This window comes from Dipteris shenzhenensis, chromosome 24 (assembly GCF_047967505.1).
Source record: "Dipteris shenzhenensis isolate YYH24624 ecotype China chromosome 24, Dip_SZ_1.0, whole genome shotgun sequence".
NCBI lineage: Eukaryota > Viridiplantae > Streptophyta > Polypodiopsida > Gleicheniales > Dipteridaceae > Dipteris > Dipteris shenzhenensis.
Window position 1 is genome coordinate 7,134,039 of NC_141619.1, and position 5,962 is coordinate 7,140,000.

A 5,962-nucleotide genomic window follows, 5' to 3' on the forward strand; every position below is an offset into this window, starting at 1 on the left:
ATCCCTCCCATCCCCATCGTTTTGGTGCATAGGAGAAAGCATGGGTTGCTTTCCCATCTCTTGCATTGCAATGTGCACAACCTCTCTAATCTTCTCACAAATTTGTTCACCAATTTGCTGGCCCATCTACTTCATTGCCTCGCTTGGGTCATGCTTTGAAGCATAACCGATAAAGCATCCATGAATTTGGCCTTGTACCATCAAGCATGTGCATTGCAATGCTACGAGATTGTGACAGGAAACACTTGCAGAACCTACAAATCCTTGAAAAACATAGCAACACTCTTCGAAAATACACACAAACTCTTAAAACTCACAAATGGAAGACAAAACAAGTGTGCCGGGTACAATCTCCCCCCATAGGAGTGGTGCTCTCCTTCTACCTCCTATATATTTATGTATATTTCCCAAAAAGCTTTCGAGAAAAAATCATACAAAAGCCCCTGTGCTTTCCTCCATGCCCCCTTTTACAAAAAGTCCATCCACCTTCTATAATAGCTAGCTTTTTCTAAAAATAAAGCTTTTTCTAGCTTTAGTGTGTACACTTAGCCAAGCCACTAATATTCCAAAATTCAAATATGTACATAAGCTTTTGTAATATCAAAAATTAAGCATAAGCCTTATTCATCCCACATCACTAGAGATGCGCCTATGCACCCAAAATATGGCGGATTATGCTTGCCAGATGCCATTGCCTGATCAATTACTCTTCCCCTGGATTCACATGATCAATAGTAATGAAATATTTCAAACATAAGATAACCTTGTGATTAATCACCACAATCAATCAACCTTTTAGTATTATAGCAACACGAAATCAAAAAATCATAGATGAATGGTGTACACATGCGACACATACCATCTCATGGTGCACCTGATGCTACACATGAATAAAATCATATGGATGGTGCACACATGCTACACATACTGTCATTGCGTAAGTGGTGCACACAATGCTACACACTCATACAACCCGAAGTCATATATCCAGCCATGTAGGAACACACATGCATCACTACGGAACAGCGAGCAGACATGCATCAGTTGCGTGACAAAAATGTTGGATCTCACTAAACTAAATACTGAAGGATTAAATTAATGGGATAATTCCAATTCTTGTAACATCCCTCTTGCTTGAAATCATAATTGCCCTCAATTGCGCAATAAAAAAGTAGTGAATAAATCAGGGTACTGGCAAAAATATCGCTCGGGAATCCACTTAGCATCCTCAAGGGGGTGGTTCTTAAATGTAAGAAGATAAGTAGGATATGAGTCTCCACGTCTCATTTGAGTGATTTGTTGATCAATGATCTAGTCTGGCTCTAAGAATTGGGTCTCTCCTTAAAGCAACGGTGCATCATCTAAAATAGGTCCAACTGGTGGGTCTCCATGGAAAGGTTTCAAGGGGTGCACATGAATAGAATTGTGAATTTTCCAATCGGGTGGTAATTTGAGCCAATAGACATTGTCATTAATGCGCTCCAAAACTTTAAAGGGACCATAGGATTCAGGGGCAAACTTAACTACAGGGTGTGTCTTAATACTCTTAAGTTTGCACTTCTCAATACGTAACATGAGTAGGTTACCTTCAGCAAATACAACTTTTTTTCTACCCTTGTTTGCACATGCCGTATACACAGCTTGAGCATGCCTGATATTATTTTTGGCAGTAGCAAAAATGCTAGAGAAATCTCCAGTAAATCGATCAATAGCCTCTACTTGGTGCTTAAGGCGGGTCAATGGAGTAGGAATGGTCTTTTCATAGACAATTTGGAATGGAGATTTGCCTGTAGTAGAGTGCTTAGTGCAAATTGTAATATGTGTGTAAATTTGCCCTAGTTGCTTGGTTGACTAGACATGCAAGCATGTAACATGTCACAAATAGTATTTTGTGTGACCTCGGTTTGGCCATTAGACTCGGGATGAAAAGCAATGGAAAAATCTAACTTCATACCAAGATTGTCAAAGAGTGCAGTCCAAAAGTTACTATAAAATTTACTATCCTAGTTTGACACGATTACTTTTAGAAGGCCATGGTGAATAAAGATGTGCTTGATGAACAAATGAGCAGCCTGAATTGCAGTCAAGGTCTTCTTACAAGGAATAAAGTAAGCGTGCTTGCTAAATCTATCAATGATAGTCCAAATCATAATAAAGTCCATAGAAATCTACTCCCATGGGCCATCAGGAATTGGTAAAGGCATAAGTAAACCTTGATATTTGCCCTTGTAGCTCTTGACTTTTTAACAAATAAGACTGTGTGCAATAAAAGTTGCAACATCAACTTTAAGCTTAGGCCAGAAAAAATCTTGAATTATAGTCTGATATGTAGCAGCAATGCCTCTATGTCCCATGTAGGGTGGCTGATGTACCTCTTCTAGTACCAAGCGTAGAAATGGTGCAGTGACACACAAGCACTTTTCTTAGAATAGATAGTCATTATGAATGGAATACGAGGCCATAGGGGTGCTATTAGCTTGCTTAATCTTATGCCAAAATTTTGAAAAGTCTCAATCAATAGGATAGTCCACCTTCATAGGCTCGAAAGGGTCTCCCTTGATGACTGAGATATTATTTATGCTAGGTCGACGGCTCAGTGCATCGGCAACTACATTGTCTTTGCCTGGTTGATATTGGATCATCGGTTTAAAGCTGTCATTAAAGGCAGCCCATTTAATGTGCCGATCCGAGGTCACTGGCTGAGTAAGGAGATGTTTAAGACTCTGGTGATTACTCTTAATGAGTGACTCAGAACCATAAGATAGTGTTTCTAGAGTTTAAGGGCATGCACCATAGCGGCTAATTCTTTATCATACGTGGAATAGCTTAGCTCTGTTGGTTTTAATTTACGTGACTCAAATGCAATTGGATGGTTATCTTGCATGAGCACAGCCCCAAAACCCTTTCATGAAGGCATTGGGTACAAAGAAGCTTCATAGATTTAGAAGCTTGCTTAGTGTACATGAGATGGAGTTGAGCTTTGAGAGGGAGTATTGAGATATCAATCTCACCTAATGTTCACTTTGATGTAATGCATGGGTGACCATTTTGCACTTATGTAGTTGGTGGTTGGTATGCTTTGTATGTGTCCAATGAATAACAAGTGTTTGTAAACTAGATTGCTCTATCAATCTAGTTTACTTAATAGCTATCAAGCAATTGTTATTCATTGTTAAGCAATTTACTAGATTTGTGGCATAGTTAATTCCCAACTATGTATGGTTTGGGTCTATCTGATGAACCATGTATTCTACATTAGAGTGGAACACTCGCACACATATAATGTCCAAATGTATAGAATTGTGCATTTGTTTGAAGGAGGATATACACTTCAATCTTCCACCTTTTGTGTCTCCTTCATTTTTCTATGTGTCAAGAAGAAAGCTACAAAGGAGTCTCCTCCCCTCCTCTCTCACTATTCTTACAAGTTCTTGACTTCATTCTTGTATGCACCCACACTATGCGCTAGCTATTGCATCTCTTTCTCCCACTGCTTGGGCTAATGAACTTCTAGCTGGGCCTCAAGCATTTGCTAGCATCAATGGTGGGATTCTTTCTCCTATATTTGAATGATGACTTGGGCTGCCTTGGTATGTTGTTACATTGATAGAATGATTCAAGCCTTTTTTGGCTCATACGGATCTTATCTTCTAACTTCTTCTATGTGGACCCTTCCATGAATTTGGCAAAGGTTACCACTATATAATAGACATCCGTTGTGGTTTGAGACAAGAATAGCTGTTGTGGAGGTGGTTCTAAGGACTCCATTAAGTTATTATAGTTCTTGAACTGAATGCAATTATAAAAAACTTTTGAAAAAAAGCTTAATATTTGCTAGGAGGTATTCCAGTGATAACGGTTGGATTGCTATGCTACATTTCCTTGAACTGCTTCCATGCATTTGGCATTAGATCAACATGTAGTATGGAACAATACATATCAAGGTGGTTTGTGTGGCATACAATTGCCATTTAAACCTATAATTCAATAAAGGGATTTGCCATTTGGGTTGGATACTTCTTATTGATTGGCCTCTAGATCCAATGATTGGGCTTCATCACTTGTCTTCCATTGCCACTTCCTGGAGCCTTCTGCATGCATGTTGTGATTTTTTAAATTTTAATGGGTGGGCTTAATAGTCCAATTTTAGGTACAATCTTTGATTGACTTCAAAGTTTGATGCCATAAACATGACCAGGAAAGTGATATACCGTGCTTATTTCATAACATGGAAAAAGTGTTGACATAGAATCATTGGAATTACCATTGAAATAAGCATGAACATGAAGATTACTATTGGTGGATGTGCCTATAGTTATAGATGTTTTTATGGACACTGTCACACAGGAATTTAATTTTGTTGGGAATTTTTAGGGTGGATTAGGGCATACCCAAACCCTAATCCACACTTTTGTTTGTTTGTATACATATGTGCAAGGTACCAAAAAGGAATTTAAAGGTAGCTAAAGGCATTACTTCAAAGAGCATATGTATCAAAGCAAGGAGAGAGAGACTAAAGAGGAGTCCACCATCACATTACATCGAAGAGAATACATATGAGAGCAAGGAGGGTGAGACTAGAGAGGAGTCTACAATCATAGTAGCTACACGCTACTCCCCCAAAAAATGGCTCCCACTTGAGGACCTCTATATCTTCTCATTACTAGACTCTTGCCTTTATCCTTCCCACTACCGGTCCATCTCATTTTGAGCATCCTACAACATTGTATCACATTGTTAATCCGACTCAACATAGAAATCGAATGTAAGATCTTTATGAAAGATGTATATCTCAAGCTACTGCAAAGAAATGTCATAAAAGGTTGACAAAACTTTAGCGTTCAGTATTTTTCATTAATGACAATTGCTCTGTCTTTTGGGCTACATTGTTTTCATTTCAGTATGGAAAGGGGTCTTGTCGAGTGTAAAACACACACACACACACACACACACACACACACATTTTCTATACTTTACAAACACACACATTTGTCCCCACACCCCGCCCTCACTCCCCACTTATGAATTACACAAAATGAACCCCTCACCTGAAAGCTTCTTTTTAATACAATTAACCTTTTAAAAAAAATTTCTTAGACTGCTTTTACTTTATTTAACCCTACTCCTCCTCTTTCTTTTAGAATATATAATTTATTTAAATTGAATTATTCCCCCCCTCCCTACCTCCTTAATTTATTTAATTATTTTTTGAATTATTATTAATCATACCCCCACACACACTCTTAATTAAAATTTAGTCCCTTAAGTATATTGCCCCCCTTCTTAGAACAGTGGATAAAATGCCCATTGCCCACTAACCCTCACTTTTCTCCTTTAATACCCCCCTAAACCTTAATGTCCCTCTATAAAAATCCCTTAGACCTTCCCCTACCCTAGCCTTGTAACCCCTCTTCTTAATTATACCACCTAAAAATTTGACCAAGAACTTATATTTTACCCTTATTACCATTGCCCCACATTCTCAAGTGCATTGCACTGCCATTTCTTGCCTAACTTCCAACTCATTTTTTCCTTTATATGGCTGACCTTCAGCTATAGTCTCCTCGCCTCTTTCTCGCGTTTCTTACTGTTACCTTCACTTTGGGCTTACTCGTCTTCTCTTAGCTGCAGGTCATCTCTTCTCTCTTTTTTATCGTGATACCTCCTTACTCACTCTTTTTCTTGACTTAACCTCGTCGCCTTAGGCTCTATGCTTTTGCAGGTTCTCTTCCTGGTCCTTCGTAGGCTCCCTTCATGATTGCCCTGACACCTTCTTCACACTCACACACTTACGACTTTCAGTCAGCTCTTCTTGCTTGTCTTTTGGCTTATGGCTTGAGCCTGCTACCTTTGCTTCACAGTTAACTTCATCTCGTAAGATTCCTCTCGGCCCATTTTGAGCTGGTCGTATTGGCGGTGCGTTGCTTATTTAAACACGACTTGTCAATTTTATTATAGGTTG